The sequence below is a fragment of the Phyllobates terribilis genome, unplaced genomic scaffold (assembly GCF_046119375.1).
Source record: "Phyllobates terribilis strain yellow unplaced genomic scaffold, ASM4611937v1 Scaffold_34__1_contigs__length_13252353, whole genome shotgun sequence".
NCBI classification, from domain to species: domain Eukaryota; kingdom Metazoa; phylum Chordata; class Amphibia; order Anura; family Dendrobatidae; genus Phyllobates; species Phyllobates terribilis.
This window is the reverse complement of record NW_027362794.1, coordinates 4,131,573-4,152,113: the sequence shown is the minus strand read 5'-3', so window position 1 is coordinate 4,152,113 and position 20,541 is coordinate 4,131,573. Positions and strand designations below refer to the sequence as shown.

At 44.4% G+C, this 20,541-nt stretch overlaps 6 non-coding genes and 10 pseudogenes across 6 annotated transcripts; all 16 read right to left on the bottom strand.

Moving 5' to 3' along the window:
- Window positions 1-537: 537 nt before the first annotated feature.
- On the bottom strand, window positions 538-728 carry LOC141181724 (U2 spliceosomal RNA). Its single transcript, XR_012257274.1, has one exon. It is a non-coding gene; the product is annotated as a U2 spliceosomal RNA (small nuclear RNA).
- A 1,118-nt stretch (window positions 729-1,846) lies between these two features.
- On the bottom strand, window positions 1,847-2,037 carry LOC141180969 (U2 spliceosomal RNA). The gene has a single exon (XR_012256590.1). It is a non-coding gene; the product is annotated as a U2 spliceosomal RNA (small nuclear RNA).
- Window positions 2,038-3,146: 1,109 nt separating this feature from the next.
- LOC141182075 (U2 spliceosomal RNA) lies at window positions 3,147-3,271 on the bottom strand (annotated as a pseudogene).
- Window positions 3,272-5,197: 1,926 nt separating this feature from the next.
- On the bottom strand, window positions 5,198-5,305 carry LOC141182065 (U2 spliceosomal RNA; annotated as a pseudogene).
- Window positions 5,306-6,414: 1,109 nt separating this feature from the next.
- On the bottom strand, window positions 6,415-6,594 carry LOC141181941 (U2 spliceosomal RNA; annotated as a pseudogene).
- Window positions 6,595-7,387: 793 nt separating this feature from the next.
- LOC141182147 (U2 spliceosomal RNA) lies at window positions 7,388-7,479 on the bottom strand (annotated as a pseudogene).
- A 1,109-nt stretch (window positions 7,480-8,588) lies between these two features.
- Window positions 8,589-8,713, bottom strand: LOC141182070 (U2 spliceosomal RNA; annotated as a pseudogene).
- A 1,927-nt stretch (window positions 8,714-10,640) lies between these two features.
- LOC141182064 (U2 spliceosomal RNA) lies at window positions 10,641-10,748 on the bottom strand (annotated as a pseudogene).
- Window positions 10,749-11,857: 1,109 nt separating this feature from the next.
- On the bottom strand, window positions 11,858-12,037 carry LOC141181938 (U2 spliceosomal RNA; annotated as a pseudogene).
- Window positions 12,038-12,831: 794 nt separating this feature from the next.
- Window positions 12,832-12,923, bottom strand: LOC141182163 (U2 spliceosomal RNA; annotated as a pseudogene).
- A 1,109-nt stretch (window positions 12,924-14,032) lies between these two features.
- Window positions 14,033-14,212, bottom strand: LOC141181937 (U2 spliceosomal RNA; annotated as a pseudogene).
- Window positions 14,213-15,006: 794 nt separating this feature from the next.
- Window positions 15,007-15,098, bottom strand: LOC141182146 (U2 spliceosomal RNA; annotated as a pseudogene).
- A 1,109-nt stretch (window positions 15,099-16,207) lies between these two features.
- On the bottom strand, window positions 16,208-16,398 carry LOC141180968 (U2 spliceosomal RNA). The gene has a single exon (XR_012256589.1). It is a non-coding gene; the product is annotated as a U2 spliceosomal RNA (small nuclear RNA).
- Window positions 16,399-17,507: 1,109 nt separating this feature from the next.
- On the bottom strand, window positions 17,508-17,698 carry LOC141180966 (U2 spliceosomal RNA). The gene has a single exon (XR_012256588.1). It is a non-coding gene; the product is annotated as a U2 spliceosomal RNA (small nuclear RNA).
- Window positions 17,699-18,814: 1,116 nt separating this feature from the next.
- On the bottom strand, window positions 18,815-19,005 carry LOC141180965 (U2 spliceosomal RNA). The gene has a single exon (XR_012256587.1). It is a non-coding gene; the product is annotated as a U2 spliceosomal RNA (small nuclear RNA).
- Window positions 19,006-20,126: 1,121 nt separating this feature from the next.
- LOC141180964 (U2 spliceosomal RNA) lies at window positions 20,127-20,317 on the bottom strand. Its single transcript, XR_012256586.1, has one exon. It is a non-coding gene; the product is annotated as a U2 spliceosomal RNA (small nuclear RNA).
- Between the last annotated feature and the right edge of the window lie 224 nt (window positions 20,318-20,541).

The following is a 20,541-nucleotide window of genomic DNA, read 5'->3' as shown; positions in this document are numbered from 1 at the left end:
GCAGGCATTAAATGAAAGAAGTCAGTGTTGCAGCAGAGGGAGACAACGTTTCAGAAAAGGCATTGTAGCAAACCAAGAAAGAAATTTTAAGCGCAGCAGAGTAACCAGCGCACATACCTGTTAGCTCAGGTGAGTTTAAAAGGCTGCTGTTGATAACAAGGGCATTTGCTAAATAGATGGTGTGTGTGCAACAATATACTGAAAGGTCAATTATATTGTGCAGCTTATCTCACCACCTGTAGTTATTTAGGTGAAAGCTCCAAAATGCTTGCCTAATATGTCTGTTTATCCAAAAGGAAGTACAGAGGGAGAGCTAGATAGATAGCATTGCGTTACATTACATGGCAATGCAATGCACAGTTGCTGAAGTTGAACCAAAATGAGCTTGTCATCTGGCTTCTGCAACTTTGAACATGAAAAATCCAATGAGGAGAAGAAAAGCGAAGCCAAAGAGTCCATCCCAAAATCCGACAAACAAGCAAAATGAACAAAAAACATTGAATTCAATTCTTTCTGATTTTAGAAACTGCATTAAAGAAGGGGTGCACCGGTCCTGGAGATACTGCAATACCAGGTCAATGCGTGGAGTGGACAGAGCAAGCTCTTTTTCCATCTCCCTGTTCTAAAAATCCATTTAATATATGGTCCCCAGATAGGGGACGTATCAGATATTAAACTGATAAGAACAGATACTACCCTTGATCTTAGCCAAAAGGCCGAGAAGCGATAACCAGAATTGGTTTCGAACTACGGAGCCACCTAAGGATCCTGAAAAGTCCATTTGTGGAGATGAGCTCCTGGACTCCCGTTAAGAAGACATGTTGTCAACCTCTAGATCCCTTACATGCCTGCACTTTTCGGCTTGCTGCTGCTGCAATCCACGCGTTTTAGATCTGCATAACTCCACCTCTTTAAACACAGCACCCTCACCCCCTGCTGTTCCCACCCGCCTCAACACCGTTGGAAGGGAGGAGAACCAATTAAGGCGGGGGGGGGGGGGGTGGAACGAGCAGCTGTCTACCCTTAGCAGGAGGGTTGCTGATTAATTACCTCTCCTGCTGCTGCTGCTGCTGGCTGTCCAGCAGCAGACTGAAGGTGGCTGCTGCTGTGCGCAGGTATATAAAGGCTCAGAGCCTATTATGACACGCGCAGCCAGCGTTCCATTGCCACATTCCATCTACTGCAGGCAGGATACCTGGCTGGCTGAATGTCACTGAGAAGCTCACAGAGACCGCCATAAGCAACAGTTTAACAGAATGCCACAGACTAATCAACCCAACTTTTTGGGTTGGGTTCTCTTTTATAGTCTGCAGGCATTAAATGAAAGAAGTCAGTGTTCCAGCAGAGGGAGACAACGTTTCAGAAAAGGCATTGTAGCAAACCAAAAAAGAAATTTTAAGCGCAGCAGAGTAACCAGCGCACATACCTGTTAGCTCAGGTGAGTTTAAAAGGCTGCTGTTGATAACAAGGGCATTTGCTAAATAGATGGTGTGTGTGCAACAATATACTGAAAGGTCAATTATATTGTGCAGCTTATCTCACCACCTGTAGTTATTTAGGTGAAAGCTCCAAAATGCTTGCCTAATATGTCTGTTTATCCAAAAGGAAGTACAGAGGGAGAGCTAGATAGATAGCATTGCGTTACATTACATGGCAATGCAATGCACAGTTGCTGAAGTTGAACCAAAATGAGCTTGTCATCTGGCTTCTGCAACTTTGAACATGAAAAATCCAATGAGGAGAAGAAAAGCGAAGCCAAAGAGTCCATCCCAAAATCCGACAAACAAGCAAAATGAACAAAAAACATTGAATTCAATTCTTTCTGATTTTAGAAACTGCATTAAAGAAGGGGTGCACCGGTCCTGGAGATACTGCAATACCAGGTCAATGCGTGGAGTGGACAGAGCAAGCTCTTTTTCCATCTCCCTGTTCTAAAAATCCATTTAATATATGGTCCCCAGATAGGGGACGTATCAGATATTAAACTGATAAGAACAGATACTACACTTGATCTTAGCCAAAAGGCCGAGAAGCGATAACCAGAATTGGTTTCGAACTACGGAGCCACCTAAGGATCCTGAAAAGTCCATTTGTGGAGATGAGCTCCTGGACTCCCGTTAAGAAGACATGTTGTCAACCTCTAGATCCCTTACATGCCTGCACTTTTCGGCTTGCTGCTGCTGCAATCCACGCGTTTTAGATCTGCATAACTCCACCTCTTTAAACACAGCACCCTCACCCCCTGCTGTTCCCACCCGCCTCAACACCGTTGGAAGGGAGGAGAACCAATTAAGGCGGGGGGTGGGGTGGAACGAGCAGCTGTCTACCCTTAGCAGGAGGGCTGCTGATTACTTACCTCTCCTGCTGCTGCTGGCTGTCCAGCAGCAGACTGAAGGTGGCTGCTGCTGTGCGCAGGTATATAAAGGCTCAGAGCCTATTATGACACGCGCAGCCAGCGTTCCATTGCCACATTCCATCTACTGCAGGCAGGATACCTGGCTGGCTGAATGTCACTGAGAAGCTCACAGAGACCGCCATAAGCAACAGTTTAACAGAATGCCACAGACTAATCAACCCAACTTTTTGGGTTGGGTTCTCTTTTATAGTCTGCAGGCATTAAATGAAAGAAGTCAGTGTTCCAGCAGAGGGAGACAACGTTTCAGAAAAGGCATTGTAGCAAACCAAAAAAGAAATTTTAAGCGCAGCAGAGTAACCAGCGCACATACCTGTTAGCTCAGGTGAGTTTAAAAGGCTGCTGTTGATAACAAGGGCATTTGCTAAATAGATGGTGTGTGTGCAACAATATACTGAAAGGTCAATTATATTGTGCAGCTTATCTCACCACCTGTAGTTATTTAGGTGAAAGCTCCAAAATGCTTGCCTAATATGTCTGTTTATCCAAAAGGAAGTATAGAGGGAGAGCTAGATAGATAGCATTGCATTACATTATATGGCAATGCAATGCACAGTTGCTGAAGTTGAACCAAAATGAGCTTGTCATCTGGCTTCTGCAACTTTGAACATGAAAAATCCAATGAGGAGAAGAAAAGCGAAGCCAAAGAGTCCATCCCAAAATCCGACAAACAAGCAAAATGAACAAAAAACATTGAATTCAATTCTTTCTGATTTTAGAAACTGCATTAAAGAAGGGGTGCACCGGTCCTGGAGATACTGCAATACCAGGTCAATGCGTGGAGTGGACAGAGCAAGCTCTTTTTCCATCTCCCTGTTCTAAAAATCCATTTAACACTAGAACTACTGATGGAGTCATTTTTACTCCTTTCGTTTTTTATTTCTCTTCTGTGACTACATTTTTCAGAATTCCGGCTTGAAACTCGGTGACTTTTCCTCAAATATGATGTGAAAAAAGATTTTGTGAGAATAAATAATTTTGGTGAAAAATTTGCGCGTTTTTTTCAAAATTTATCAAGAACTACTGAAGGGAGTCATTTTGACTCCCTACCTTATTTTGAGGTCCTTTTGTCAATAAATGTTGCTATAAAGTTTTGTGCATAATTTTTTCACTCTGTCTTATTTACCCTGATGTTCATATAGATGTAGTTCAATTTACATGTCAACTTTTCACATTTTCCTTGTGTTTTACCTGCTTGTATTACTGTGTAATGCTGAACAAACTCTATCTGATGAGGAGCTAGATGCATTCATTGCGATATTCTATGCTCGTGGAATATCTGGCACGAATCGTCACTCGATTAGCAGTATTTGGTGTAATGACTGGGGAATACCGTTTTGCAAAGCGACAATGTCTAGGGACCGCTTTGTTGAAATTATGAGGTTTCTCAGATTTGATGAGAAATCTACTCAATCGGAGAGACTGCAAACGGACAAGTTTGCTCTATTTTCTACTGTGTGGGACAGGTTTATTGAAAATTGTATTGCGTGTTACAAACCTGGCCCATACATAATGGTGGATGAGCAACTTTTCCCAAGCAAAACTAGGTGTCCATTCACGCAGTACATGCCTTCCAAACCAGATAAATATGGCCACAAATATTGGCTAGCTGTTGATAAGAGGAGCAAATATCTGGCAAATGGCTTCCCTTATCTAGGCAAAGATGACACACGCCGTGCTGAGGACCGTTTAGCTGACCATGTGGTAATGAAGTTATTGGACCCGTTTTTGAAAAAAGGTCGCAATGTTACAACCGATAATTATTTTACTTCAGTAAAATTAGCTAAACAGCTAAAAAGCAAAGGAACAACCATCGTGGGAACACTGAACAAGATAAGGCGAGAAGTGCCTAAAGAAATAAAATCCATGAAAGAGGAATTGTACAACACTAAAGTGTTTAGAAATGAAGACAATTTTACACTTACAGTATATCAAGGAAAGCCCAACAAAATTGTTGTCATTTTGAGTTCCGTCCATCCAGATGTTGTTGTTGCGTCTGATTCCGCTAAAAAAACTCCAGAAACGGTAAAGTTTTACAATGAAACAAAATATGGAGTAGATGTAGTGGATCAGATGGCACGAAAATATACCACACGAACATGCACAAGGAGATGGCCTGTTCATGCATTTGAAAATGCCTTAGACTTTGCGGGTATAAATGCATGGATAATATTCAAGGAGATTACCCACCAAAAAATGTCACGCAAGGCATTTTTGCAAACGCTTGTGAGAGAGTTGAGTGGTCCTTATGTCACAGATAGGGAAAAGGGTTCCACGTCCCAAGTTTCTACATGCTCAGAAGTGATGGTTCAAACAAAATTTTGCCAGATCAAAGAAAAGTGCAAGAAAAATAGATCTGTCGGAAATTGTAAGACTTGTGGTAAGTCTTTGTGTGGGCAATGTACTGCCATAAATCAAAGGCAATGCCTAAAATGCGAAACACCAAATGTTTAGAAGGTGAATTCTGCGCCATATTTTCATTTTTATGCTCCTCCACCTACATTTTCTCTGCTTTTTGTTCTTCAGTTGTTGTTTATATGTGTGCACTTGAATAAAAAAAAATGTTTGAAAAACGTCTATTATAATTATTGGTATTTTCCGTAGAAAAATAAGAAAAGCAGAAAAAAAACAATCAAAAGCATTACTGTTGGATCTCACAATAATAATACATTACAAAAAATATAATTATTAATAAATAACCACAAATGAAACTCTAAAAATAAACGAAAACAAGCAAGGAGTCAAAATGACTCCTTTCAGTAGTTCTAGGCGGGGTCACGAGTCCAGTAGTCCTAGTGTTAATATATGGTCCCCAGATAGGGGACGTATCAGATATTAAACTGATAAGAACAGATACTACACTTGATCTTAGCCAAAAGGCCGAGAAGCGATAACCAGAATTGGTTTCGAACTACGGAGCCACCTAAGGATCCTGAAAAGTCCATTTGTGGAGATGAGCTCCTGGACTCCCGTTAAGAAGACATGTTGTCAACCTCTAGATCCCTTACATGCCTGCACTTTTCGGCTTGCTGCTGCTGCAATCCACGCGTTTTAGATCTGCATAACTCCACCTCTTTAAACACAGCACCCTCACCCCCTGCTGTTCCCACCCGCCTCAACACCGTTGGAAGGGAGGAGAACCAATTAAGGCGGGGGGTGGGGTGGAACGAGCAGCTGTCTACCCTTAGCAGGAGAGCTGCTGATTACTTACCTCTCCTGCTGCTGCTGGCTGTCCAGCAGCAGACTGAAGGTGGCTGCTGCTGTGCGCAGGTATATAAAGGCTCAGAGCCTATTATGACACGCGCAGCCAGCGTTCCATTGCCACATTCCATCTACTGCAGGCAGGATACCTGGCTGGCTGAATGTCACTGAGAAGCTCACAGAGACCGCCATAAGCAACAGTTTAACAGAATGCCACAGACTAATCAACCCAACTTTTTGGGTTGGGTTCTCTTTTATAGTCTGCAGGCATTAAATGAAAGAAGTCAGTGTTCCAGCAGAGGGAGACAACGTTTCAGAAAAGGCATTGTAGCAAACCAAAAAAGAAATTTTAAGCGCAGCAGAGTAACCAGCGCACATACCTGTTAGCTCAGGTGAGTTTAAAAGGCTGCTGTTGATAACAAGGGCATTTGCTAAATAGATGGTGTGTGTGCAACAATATACTGAAAGGTCAATTATATTGTGCAGCTTATCTCACCACCTGTAGTTATTTAGGTGAAAGCTCCAAAATGCTTGCCTAATATGTCTGTTTATCCAAAAGGAAGTACAGAGGGAGAGCTAGATAGATAGCATTGCGTTACATTACATGGCAATGCAATGCACAGTTGCTGAAGTTGAACCAAAATGAGCTTGTCATCTGGCTTCTGCAACTTTGAACATGAAAAATCCAATGAGGAGAAGAAAAGCGAAGCCAAAGAGTCCATCCCAAAATCCGACAAACAAGCAAAATGAACAAAAAACATTGAATTCAATTCTTTCTGATTTTAGAAACTGCATTAAAGAAGGGGTGCACCGGTCCTGGAGATACTGCAATACCAGGTCAATGCGTGGAGTGGACAGAGCAAGCTCTTTTTCCATCTCCCTGTTCTAAAAATCCATTTAATATATGGTCCCCAGATAGGGGACGTATCAGATATTAAACTGATAAGAACAGATTTTTTTTATCGAAAGCCCGAATTCGTGTACAAAACCCGAGTGCGCTTAAAAAAGTGACAAGTGCCACAAAAAATGTGCACTAGGATGCTGGTCTTCTTGAAACCCTCTCCAAAAGGAGAAGGGTCCCCCAAACCATTCCCCGTCCCTCCGAGCCAGAAGGCCACAGCGAGGAACAGGGACAAATAGCCACCTCCAGCCGGAGCCAGAGGCGACCCAATCTTACCCCCAATACCTGCCCGAGTTCTCACCCGAGCAAGGCACTGGGAGCCAAAGACTGTGCTCCCCTCCCGGAAGAGGGGAGCCAACAACGCTCTCCTCCCGAAAGAGGAGAGCCAGGGGGGTTCAGGGGGGAGCGGAACCTGATAGCCACACACTCCCCCCATAGACCTGCCAAGAGAGGAACCCGTAAGGGAACCGCATCCCGACAAAATCCTAGTAAGGACGTGGACACACGTGAAAAAGTGGACACACAGTGACAAAAAAAAATTAAATAAATAGTGAAGGTTTCACAGTATAATACTGCCCGGACCTTCGACCGGGAATTGAAAAATTCCCCATCCTAAGGCCAGAAGGCCCGGAATAAGGGTGTGTGTGAAGAAAGAAATATTGAAGTGCTAGTGCAAATGTGCCATAAACTCAAGTGGGGTTCCCAATCCCAGTGAGTTAAGGCACCCCAGGGTCACCACTCCTGGGGCACTTCACACTTCGGGCTTTCGATCTTCCCCGGCCCAATGGCGTCGATCCTGGGGGGCCATGCTTTCCACCAGATGACTATATTAGCCACCTGGCGTACTAACAAGCGCCTAAACCCCAGTGTGCATAATGTATCAATCTACTAGGGCGGCCAACATCCAAAACCGCCTTTTCGAAAGATACTACACTTGATCTTAGCCAAAAGGCCGAGAAGCGATAACCAGAATTGGTTTCGAACTACGGAGCCACCTAAGGATCCTGAAAAGTCCATTTGTGGAGATGAGCTACTGGACTCCCGTTAAGAAGACATGTTGTCAACCTCTAGATCCCTTACATGCCTGCACTTTTCGGCTTGCTGCTGCTGCAATCCACGCGTTTTAGATCTGCATAACTCCACCTCTTTAAACACAGCACCCTCACCCCCTGCTGTTCCCACCCGCCTCAACACCGTTGGAAGGGAGGAGAACCAATTAAGGCGGGGGGTGGGGTGGAACGAGCAGCTGTCTACCCTTAGCAGGAGGGCTGCTGATTACTTACCTCTCCTGCTGCTGCTGGCTGTCCAGCAGCAGACTGAAGGTGGCTGCTGCTGTGCGCAGGTATATAAAGGCTCAGAGCCTATTATGACACGCGCAGCCAGCGTTCCATTGCCACATTCCATCTACTGCAGGCAGGATACCTGGCTGGCTGAATGTCACTGAGAAGCTCACAGAGACCGCCATAAGCAACAGTTTAACAGAATGCCACAGACTAATCAACCCAACTTTTTGGGTTGGGTTCTCTTTTATAGTCTGCAGGCATTAAATGAAAGAAGTCAGTGTTCCAGCAGAGGGAGACAACGTTTCAGAAAAGGCATTGTAGCAAACCAAAAAAGAAATTTTAAGCGCAGCAGAGTAACCAGCGCACATACCTGTTAGCTCAGGTGAGTTTAAAAGGCTGCTGTTGATAACAAGGGCATTTGCTAAATAGATGGTGTGTGTGCAACAATATACTGAAAGGTCAATTATATTGTGCAGCTTATCTCACCACCTGTAGTTATTTAGGTGAAAGCTCCAAAATGCTTGCCTAATATGTCTGTTTATCCAAAAGGAAGTATAGAGGGAGAGCTAGATAGATAGCATTGCATTACATTACATGGCAATGCAATGCACAGTTGCTGAAGTTGAACCAAAATGAGCTTGTCATCTGGCTTCTGCAACTTTGAACATGAAAAATCCAATGAGGAGAAGAAAAGCGAAGCCAAAGAGTCCATCCCAAAATCCGACAAACAAGCAAAATGAACAAAAAACATTGAATTCAATTCTTTCTGATTTTAGAAACTGCATTAAAGAAGGGGTGCACCGGTCCTGGAGATACTGCAATACCAGGTCAATGCGTGGAGTGGACAGAGCAAGCTCTTTTTCCATCTCCCTGTTCTAAAAATCCATTTAACACTAGAACTACTGATGGAGTCATTTTGACTCCTTTCGTTTTTTATTTCTCTTCTGTGACTACATTTTTCAGAATTCCGGCTTGAAACTCGGTGACTTTTCCTCAAATATGATGTGAAAAAAGATTTTGTGAGAATAAATAATTTTGGTGAAAAATTTGCGCGTTTTTTTCAAAATTTATCAAGAACTACTGAAGGGAGTCATTTTGACTCCCTACCTTATTTTGAGGTCCTTTTGTCAATAAATGTTGCTATAAAGTTTTGTGCATAATTTTTTCACTCTGTCTTATTTACCCTGATGTTCATATAGATGTAGTTCAATTTACATGTCAACTTTTCACATTTTCCTTGTGTTTTACCTGCTTGTATTACTGTGTAATGCTGAACAAACTCTATCTGATGAGGAGCTAGATGCATTCATTGCGATATTCTATGCTCGTGGAATATCTGGCACGAATCGTCACTTGATTAGCAGTATTTGGTGTAATGACTGGGGAATACCGTTTTGCAAAGCGACAATGTCTAGGGACCGCTTTGTTGAAATTATGAGGTTTCTCAGATTTGATGAGAAATCTACTCAATCGGAGAGACTGCAAACGGACAAGTTTGCTCTATTTTCTACTGTGTGGGACAGGTTTATTGAAAAATTGTATTGCGTGTTACAAACCTGGCCCATACATAATGGTGGATGAGCAACTTTTCCCAAGCAAAACTAGGTGTCCATTCACGCAGTACATGCCTTCCAAACCAGATAAATATGGCCACAAATATTGGCTAGCTGTTGATAAGAGGAGCAAATATCTGGCAAATGGCTTCCCTTATCTAGGCAAAGATGACACACGCCGTGCTGAGGACCGTTTAGCTGACCATGTGGTAATGAAGTTATTGGACCCGTTTTTGAAAAAAGGTCGCAATGTTACAACCGATAATTATTTTACTTCAGTAAAATTAGCTAAACAGCTAAAAAGCAAAGGAACAACCATCGTGGGAACACTGAACAAGATAAGGCGAGAAGTGCCTAAAGAAATAAAATCCATGAAAGAGGAATTGTACAACACTAAAGTGTTTAGAAATGAAGACAATTTTACACTTACAGTATATCAAGGAAAGCCCAACAAAATTGTTGTCATTTTGAGTTCCGTCCATCCAGATGTTGTTGTTGCGTCTGATTCCGCTAAAAAAACTCCAGAAACGGTAAAGTTTTACAATGAAACAAAATATGGAGTAGATGTAGTGGATCAGATGGCACGAAAATATACCACACGAACATGCACAAGGAGATGGCCTGTTCATGCATTTGAAAATGCCTTAGACTTTGCGGGTATAAATGCATGGATAATATTCAAGGAGATTACCCACCAAAAAATGTCACGCAAGGCATTTTTGCAAACGCTTGTGAGAGAGTTGAGTGGTCCTTATGTCACAGATAGGGAAAAGGGTTCCACGTCCCAAGTTTCTACATGCTCAGAAGTGATGGTTCAAACAAAATTTTGCCAGATCAAAGAAAAGTGCAAGAAAAATAGATCTGTCGGAAATTGTAAGACTTGTGGTAAGTCTTTGTGTGGGCAATGTACTGCCATAAATCAAAGGCAATGCCTAAAATGCGAAACACCAAATGTTTAGAAGGTGAATTCTGCGCCATATTTTCATTTTTATGCTCCTCCACCTACATTTTCTCTGCTTTTTGTTCTTCAGTTGTTGTTTATATGTGTGCACTTGAATAAAAAAAAATGTTTGAAAAACGTCTATTATAATTATTGTTATTTTCCGTAGAAAAATAGGAAAAGCAGAAAAAAAACAATCAAAAGCATTACTGTTGGATCTCACAATAATAATACATTACAAAAAATATAATTATTAATAAATAACCACAAATGAAACTCTAAAAATAAACGAAAACAAGCAAGGAGTCAAAATGACTCCTTTCAGTAGTTCTAGGCGGGGTCACGAGTCCAGTAGTCCTAGTGTTAATATATGGTCCCCAGATAGGGGACGTATCAGATATTAAACTGATAAGAACAGATACTACACTTGATCTTAGCCAAAAGGCCGAGAAGCGATAACCAGAATTGGTTTCGAACTACGGAGCCACCTAAGGATCCTGAAAAGTCCATTTGTGGAGATGAGCTCCTGGACTCCCGTTAAGAAGACATGTTGTCAACCTCTAGATCCCTTACATGCCTGCACTTTTCGGCTTGCTGCTGCTGCAATCCACGCGTTTTAGATCTGCATAACTCCACCTCTTTAAACACAGCACCCTCACCCCCTGCTGTTCCCACCCGCCTCAAAACCGTTGGAAGGGAGGAGAACCAATTAAGGCGGGGGGTGGGGTGGAAGGAGCAGCTGTCTACCCTTAGCAGGAGAGCTGCTGATTACTTACCTCTCCTGCTGCTGCTGGCTGTCCAGCAGCAGACTGAAGGTGGCTGCTGCTGTGCGCAGGTATATAAAGGCTCAGAGCCTATTATGACACGCGCAGCCAGCGTTCCATTGCCACATTCCATCTACTGCAGGCAGGATACCTGGCTGGCTGAATGTCACTGAGAAGCTCACAGAGACCGCCATAAGCAACAGTTTAACAGAATGCCACAGACTAATCAACCCAACTTTTTGGGTTGGGTTCTCTTTTATAGTCTGCAGGCATTAAATGAAAGAAGTCAGTGTTCCAGCAGAGGGAGACAACGTTTCAGAAAAGGCATTGTAGCAAACCAAAAAAGAAATTTTAAGCGCAGCAGAGTAACCAGCGCACATACCTGTTAGCTCAGGTGAGTTTAAAAGGCTGCTGTTGATAACAAGGGCATTTGCTAAATAGATGGTGTGTGTGCAACAATATACTGAAAGGTCAATTATATTGTGCAGCTTATCTCACCACCTGTAGTTATTTAGGTGAAAGCTCCAAAATGCTTGCCTAATATGTCTGTTTATCCAAAAGGAAGTACAGAGGGAGAGCTAGATAGATAGCATTGCGTTACATTACATGGCAATGCAATGCACAGTTGCTGAAGTTGAACCAAAATGAGCTTGTCATCTGGCTTCTGCAACTTTGAACATGAAAAATCCAATGAGGAGAAGAAAAGCGAAGCCAAAGAGTCCATCCCAAAATCCGACAAACAAGCAAAATGAACAAAAAACATTGAATTCAATTCTTTCTGATTTTAGAAACTGCATTAAAGAAGGGGTGCACCGGTCCTGGAGATACTGCAATACCAGGTCAATGCGTGGAGTGGACAGAGCAAGCTCTTTTTCCATCTCCCTGTTCTAAAAATCCATTTAATATATGGTCCCCAGATAGGGGACGTATCAGATATTAAACTGATAAGAACAGATTTTTTTTATCGAAAGCCCGAATTCGTGTACAAAACCCGAGTGCGCTTAAAAAAGTGACAAGTGCCACAAAACATGTGCACTAGGATGCTGGTCTTCTTGAAACCCTCTCCAAAAGGAGAAGGGTCCCCCAAACCATTCCCCGTCCCTCCGAGCCAGAAGGCCACAGCGAGGAACAGGGACAAATAGCCACCTCCAGCCGGAGCCAGAGGCGACCCAATCTTACCCCCAATACCTGCCCGAGTTCTCACCCGAGCAAGGCACTGGGAGCCAAAGACTGTGCTCCCCTCCCGGAAGAGGGGAGCCAACAACGCTCTCCTCCCGAAAGAGGAGAGCCAGGGGGGTTCAGGGGGGAGCGGAACCTGATAGCCACACACTCCCCCCCATAGACCTGCCAAGAGAGGAACCCGTAAGGGAACCGCATCCCGACAAAATCCTAGTAAGGACGTGGACACACGTGAAAAAGTGGACACACAGTGACAAAAAAAAATTAAATAAATAGTGAAGGTTTCACAGTATAATACTGCCCGGACCTTCGACCGGGAATTGAAAAATTCCCCATCCTAAGGCCAGAAGGCCCGGAATAAGGGTGTGTGTGAAGAAAGAAATATTAAAGTGCTAGTGCAAATGTGCCATAAACTCAAGTGGGGTTCCCAATCCCAGTGAGTTAAGGCACCCCAGGGTCACCACTCCTGGGGCACTTCACACTTCGGGCTTTCGATCTTCCCCGGCCCAATGGCGTCGATCCTGGGGGGCCATGCTTTCCACCAGATAACTATATTAGCCACCTGGCGTACTAACAAGCGCCTAAACCCCAGTGTGCATAATGTATCAATCTACTAGGGCGGCCAACATCCAAAACCGCCTTTTCGAAAGATACTACACTTGATCTTAGCCAAAAGGCCGAGAAGCGATAACCAGAATTGGTTTCGAACTACGGAGCCACCTAAGGATCCTGAAAAGTCCATTTGTGGAGATGAGCTACTGGACTCCCGTTAAGAAGACATGTTGTCAACCTCTAGATCCCTTACATGCCTGCACTTTTCGGCTTGCTGCTGCTGCAATCCACGCGTTTTAGATCTGCATAACTCCACCTCTTTAAACACAGCACCCTCACCCCCTGCTGTTCCCACCCGCCTCAACACCGTTGGAAGGGAGGAGAACCAATTAAGGCGGGGGGTGGGGTGGAATGAGCAGCTGTCTACCCTTAGCAGGAGGGCTGCTGATTACTTACCTCTCCTGCTGCTGCTGGCTGTCCAGCAGCAGACTGAAGGTGGCTGCTGCTGTGCGCAGGTATATAAAGGCTCAGAGCCTATTATGACACGCGCAGCCAGCGTTCCATTGCCACATTCCATCTACTGCAGGCAGGATACCTGGCTGGCTGAATGTCACTGAGAAGCTCACAGAGACCGCCATAAGCAACAGTTTAACAGAATGCCACAGACTAATCAACCCAACTTTTTGGGTTGGGTTCTCTTTTAAAGTCTGCAGGCATTAAATGAAAGAAGTCAGTGTTCCAGCAGAGGGAGACAACGTTTCAGAAAAGGCATTGTAGCAAACCAAAAAAGAAATTTTAAGCGCAGCAGAGTAACCAGCGCACATACCTGTTAGCTCAGGTGAGTTTAAAAGGCTGCTGTTGATAACAAGGGCATTTGCTAAATAGATGGTGTGTGTGCAACAATATACTGAAAGGTCAATTATATTGTGCAGCTTATCTCACCACCTGTAGTTATTTAGGTGAAAGCTCCAAAATGCTTGCCTAATATGTCTGTTTATCCAAAAGGAAGTACAGAGGGAGAGCTAGATAGATAGCATTGCGTTACATTACATGGCAATGCAATGCACAGTTGCTGAAGTTGAACCAAAATGAGCTTGTCATCTGGCTTCTGCAACTTTGAACATGAAAAATCCAATGAGGAGAAGAAAAGCGAAGCCAAAGAGTCCATCCCAAAATCCGACAAACAAGCAAAATGAACAAAAAACATTGAATTCAATTCTTTCTGATTTTAGAAACTGCATTAAAGAAGGGGTGCACCGGTCCTGGAGATACTGCAATACCAGGTCAATGCGTGGAGTGGACAGAGCAAGCTCTTTTTCCATCTCCCTGTTCTAAAAATCCATTTAATATATGGTCCCCAGATAGGGGACGTATCAGATATTAAACTGATAAGAACAGATTTTTTTTATCGAAAGCCCGAATTCGTGTACAAAACCCGAGTGCGCTTAAAAAAGTGACAAGTGCCACAAAACATGTGCACTAGGATGCTGGTCTTCTTGAAACCCTCTCCAAAAGGAGAAGGGTCCCCCAAACCATTCCCCGTCCCTCCGAGCCAGAAGGCCACAGCGAGGAACAGGGACAAATAGCCACCTCCAGCCGGAGCCAGAGGCGACCCAATCTTACCCCCAATACCTGCCCGAGTTCTCACCCGAGCAAGGCACTGGGAGCCAAAGACTGTGCTCCCCTCCCGGAAGAGGGGAGCCAACAACGCTCTCCTCCCGAAAGAGGAGAGCCAGGGGGGTTCAGGGGGGAGCGGAACCTGATAGCCACACACTCCCCCCCATAGACCTGCCAAGAGAGGAACCCGTAAGGGAACCGCATCCCGACAAAATCCTAGTAAGGACGTGGACACACGTGAAAAAGTGGACACACAGTGACAAAAAAAAATTAAATAAATAGTGAAGGTTTCACAGTATAATACTGCCCGGACCTTCGACCGGGAATTGAAAAATTCCCCATCCTAAGGCCAGAAGGCCCGGAATAAGGGTGTGTGTGAAGAAAGAAATATTAAAGTGCTAGTGCAAATGTGCCATAAACTCAAGTGGGGTTCCCAATCCCAGTGAGTTAAGGCACCCCAGGGTCACCACTCCTGGGGCACTTCACACTTCGGGCTTTCGATCTTCCCCGGCCCAATGGCGTCGATCCTGGGGGGCCATGCTTTCCACCAGATGACTATATTAGCCACCTGGCGTACTAACAAGCGCCTAAACCCCAGTGTGCATAATGTATCAATCTACTAGGGCGGCCAACATCCAAAACCGCCTTTTCGAAAGATACTACACTTGATCTTAGCCAAAAGGCCGAGAAGCGATAACCAGAATTGGTTTCGAACTACGGAGCCACCTAAGGATCCTGAAAAGTCCATTTGTGGAGATGAGCTACTGGACTCCCGTTAAGAAGACATGTTGTCAACCTCTAGATCCCTTACATGCCTGCACTTTTCGGCTTGCTGCTGCTGCAATCCACGCGTTTTAGATCTGCATAACTCCACCTCTTTAAACACAGCACCCTCACCCCCTGCTGTTCCCACCCGCCTCAACACCGTTGGAAGGGAGGAGAACCAATTAAGGCGGGGGGTGGGGTGGAATGAGCAGCTGTCTACCCTTAGCAGGAGGGCTGCTGATTACTTACCTCTCCTGCTGCTGCTGGCTGTCCAGCAGCAGACTGAAGGTGGCTGCTGCTGTGCGCAGGTATATAAAGGCTCAGAGCCTATTATGACACGCGCAGCCAGCGTTCCATTGCCACATTCCATCTACTGCAGGCAGGATACCTGGCTGGCTGAATGTCACTGAGAAGCTCACAGAGACCGCCATAAGCAACAGTTTAACAGAATGCCACAGACTAATCAACCCAACTTTTTGGGTTGGGTTCTCTTTTAAAGTCTGCAGGCATTAAATGAAAGAAGTCAGTGTTCCAGCAGAGGGAGACAACGTTTCAGAAAAGGCATTGTAGCAAACCAAAAAAGAAATTTTAAGCGCAGCAGAGTAACCAGCGCACATACCTGTTAGCTCAGGTGAGTTTAAAAGGCTGCTGTTGATAACAAGGGCATTTGCTAAATAGATGGTGTGTGTGCAACAATATACTGAAAGGTCAATTATATTGTGCAGCTTATCTCACCACCTGTAGTTATTTAGGTGAAAGCTCCAAAATGCTTGCCTAATATGTCTGTTTATCCAAAAGGAAGTACAGAGGCAGAGCTAGATAGATAGCATTGCGTTACATTACATGGCAATGCAATGCACAGTTGCTGAAGTTGAACCAAAATGAGCTTGTCATCTGGCTTCTGCAACTTTGAACATGAAAAATCCAATGAGGAGAAGAAAAGCGAAGCCAAAGAGTCCATCCCAAAATCCGACAAACAAGCAAAATGAACAAAAAACATTGAATTCAATTCTTTCTGATTTTAGAAACTGCATTAAAGAAGGGGTGCACCGGTCCTGGAGATACTGCAATACCAGGTCAATGCGTGGAGTGGACAGAGCAAGCTCTTTTTCCATCTCCCTGTTCTAAAAATCCATTTAATATATGGTCCCCAGATAGGGGACGTATCAGATATTAAACTGATAAGAACAGATACTACACTTGATCTTAGCCAAAAGGCCGAGAAGCGATAACCAGAATTGGTTTCGAACTACGGAGCCACCTAAGGATCCTGAAAAGTCCATTTGTGGAGATGAGCTCCTGGACTCCCGTTAAGAAGACATGTTGTCAACCTCTAGATCCCTTACATGCCTGCACTTTTCGGCTTGCTGCTGCTGCAATCCACGCGTTTTAGATCTGCATAACTCCACCTCTTTAAACACAGCACCCTCACCCCCTGCTGTTCCCACCCGCCTCAACACCGTTGGAAGGGAGGAGAACCAATTAAGGTGGGGGGTGGGGTGGAACGAGCAGCTGTCTACCCTTAGCAGGAGGGCTGCTGATTACTTACCTCTCCTGCTGCTGCTGGCTGTCCAGCAGCAGACTGAAGGTGGCTGCTGCTGTGCGCAGGTATATAAAGGCTCAGAGCCTATTATGACACGCGCAGCCAGCGTTCCATTGCCACATTCCATCTACTGCAGGCAGGATACCTGGCTGGCTGAATGTCACTGAGAAGCTCACAGAGACCGCCATAAGCAACAGTTTAACAGAATGCCACAGACTAATCAACCCAACTTTTTGGGTTGGGTTCTCTTTTATAGTCTGCAGGCATTAAATGAAAGAAGTCAGTGTTCCAGCAGAGGGAGACAACGTTTCAGAAAAGGCATTGTAGCAAACCAAAAAAGAAATTTTAAGCGCAGCAGAGTAACCAGCGCACATACCTGTTAGCTCAGGTGAGTTTAAAAGGCTGCTGTTGATAACAAGGGCATTTGCTAAATAGATGGTGTGTGTGCAACAATAGACTGAAAGGTCAATTATATTGTGCAGCTTATCTCACCACCTGTAGTTATTTAGGTGAAAGCTCCAAAATGCTTGCCTAATATGTCTGTTTATCCAAAAGGAAGTATAGAGGGAGAGCTAGATAGATAGCATTGCATTACATTACATGGCAATGCAATGCACAGTTGCTGAAGTTGAACCAAAATGAGCTTGTCATCTGGCTTCTGCAACTTTTAACATGAAAAATCCAATGAGGAGAAGAAAAGCAAAGCCAAAGAGTCCATCCCAAAATCCGACAAACAAGCCAAATGAACAAAAAGCATTGAATTCAATTCTTTCTGATTTTAGAAACTGCATTAAAGAAGGGGTGCACCGGTCCTGGAGATACTGCAATACCAGGTCAATGCGTGGAGTGGACAGAGCAAGCTCTTTTTCCATCTCCCTGTTCTAAAAATCCATTTAATATATGGTCCCCAGATAGGGGACGTATCAGATATTAAACTGATAAGAACAGATACTACACTTGATCTTAGCCAAAAGGCCGAGAAGCGATAACCAGAATTGGTTTCCGACTACGGTGCCACCCAAGGATTCTGAAAAGTCCATTTGTGGAGATGGCCACCTGGACTCCCGTTAAGAAGACATGCTGTCAACCTCTAGATCCCTCACATGCCTGCACTTTTCGGCTTGCTGCTGCTGCAATCCACGCGTTTTAGATCTGCATAACTCCACCTCTTTTAGCACAGTACCCTCAACCCCCGGCTGTTCCCACCCGCCTCAACACCGTTGGAAGGGAGGAGAACCAATTAAGGCGGGGGGGGGGGGGGTGGAACGAGCAGCTGTCTACCCTTAGCAGGAGGGTTGCTGATTAATTACCTCTCCTGCTGCTGCTGCTGGCTGTCCAGCAGCAGACTGAAGGTGGCTGCTGCTGTGCGCAGGTATATAAAGGCTCAGAGCCTATTATGACACGCGCAGCCAGCGTTCCATTGCCACATTCCGTCTACTGCAGGCGGGATACCTGGATGGCTGAATGTCACTGAGAAGCTCACAGAGACCGCCATAAGCAACAGTTTAAAAGAATGCCACAGACTAATCAACCAAACTTTTTGGGTTGGTTTCTCTTTTATAGTCTGCAGGCATTAAATGAAAGAAGTCAGTGTTCCAGCAGAGGGAGACAACGTTTCAGAAAAGGCATTGTAGCAAACCAAAAAAGAAATTTTAAGCGCAGCAGAGTAACCAGCTCACATACCTGTTAGCTCAGGTGAGTTTAAAAGGCTGCTGTTGATAACAAGGGCATTTGCTAAATAGATGGTGTGCGTGCAACAATATACTGAAAGGTCAATTATATTGTGCAGCTTATCTCACCACCTGTAGTTATTTAGGTGAAAGCTCCAAAATGCTTGCCTAATATGTCTGTTTATCCAAAAGGAAGTATAGAGGGAGAGCTAGATAGATAGCATTGCATTACATTACATGGCAATGCAATGCACAGTTGCTGAAGTTGAACCAAAATGAGCTTGTCATCTGGCTTCTGCAACTTTTAACATGAAAAATCCAATGAGGAGAAGAAAAGAAAAGCCAAAGAGTCCATCCCAAAATCCGACAAACAAGCCAAATGAACAAAAAGCATTGAATTCAATTCTTTCTGATTTTAGAAACTGCATTAAAGAAGGGGTGCACCGGTCCTGGAGATACTGCAATACCAGGTCAATGCGTGGAGTGGACAGAGCAAGCTCTTTTTCCATCTCCCTGTTCTAAAAATCCATTTAATATATGGTCCCCAGATAGGGGACGTATCAGATATTAAACTGATAAGAACAGATACTACACTTGATCTTAGCCAAAAGGCCGAGAAGCGATAACCAGAATTGGTTTCCGACTACGGTGCCACCCAAGGATTCTGAAAAGTCCATTTGTGGAGATGGCCACCTGGACTCCCGTTAAGAAGACATGCTGTCAACCTCTAGATCCCTCACATGCCTGCACTTTTCGGCTTGCTGCTGCTGCAATCCACGCGTTTTAGATCTGCATAACTCCACCTCTTTTAGCACAGTACCCTCAACCCCCGGCTGTTCCCACCCGCCTCAACACCGTTGGAAGGGAGGAGAACCAATTAAGGCGGGGGGGGGGGGGTGGAATGAGCAGCTGTCTACCCTTAGCAGGAGGGTTGCTGATTAATTACCTCTCCTGCTGCTGCTGCTGCTGCTGGCTGTCCAGCAGCAGACTGAAGGTGGCTGCTGCTGTGCGCAGGTATATAAAGGCTCAGAGCCTATTATGACACGCGCAGCCAGCGTTCCATTGCCACATTCCGTCTACTGCAGGCGGGATACCTGGATGGCTGAATGTCACTGAGAAGCTCACAGAGACCGCCATAAGCAACAGTTTAAAAGAATGCCACAGACTAATCAACCAAACTTTTTGGGTTGGTTTCTCTTTTATAGTCTGCAGGCATTAAATGAAAGAAGTCAGTGTTCCAGCAGAGGGAGACAACGTTTCAGAAAAGGCATTGTAGCAAACCAAAAAAGAAATTTTAAGCGCAGCAGAGTAACCAGCTCACATACCTGTTAGCTCAGGTGAGTTTAAAAGGCTGCTGTTGATAACAAGGGCATTTGCTAAATAGATGGTGTGTGTGCAACAATATACTGAAAGGTCAATTATATTGTGCAGCTTATCTCACCACCTGTAGTTATTTAGGTGAAAGCTCCAAAATGCTTGCCTAATATGTCTGTTTATCCAAAAGGAAGTATAGAGGGAGAGCTAGATAGATAGCATTGCATTACATTACATGGCAATGCAATGCACAGTTGCTGAAGTTGAACCAAAATGAGCTTGTCATCTGGCTTCTGCAACTTTTAACATGAAAAATCCAATGAGGAGAAGAAAAGCAAAGCCAAAGAGTCCATCCCAAAATCCGACAAACAAGCCAAATGAACAAAAAGCATTGAATTCAATTCTTTCTGATTTTAGAAACTGCATTAAAGAAGGGGTGCACCGGTCCTGGAGATACTGCAATACCAGGTCAATGCGTGGAGTGGACAGAGCAAGCTCTTTTTCCATCTCCCTGTTCTAAAAATCCATTTAATATATGGTCCCCAGATAGGGGACGTATCAGATATTAAACTGATAAGAACAGATACTACACTTGATCTTAGCCAAAAGGCCGAGAAGCGATAACCAGAATTGGTTTCCGACTACGGTGCCACCCAAGGATTCTGAAAAGTCCATTTGTGGAGATGGCCACCTGGACTCCCGTTAAGAAGACATGCTGTCAACCTCTAGATCCCTCACATGCCTGCACTTTTCGGCTTGCTGCTGCTGCAATCCACGCGTTTTAGATCTGCATAACTCCACCTCTTTTAGCACAGTACCCTCAACCCCCGGCTGTTCCCACCCGCC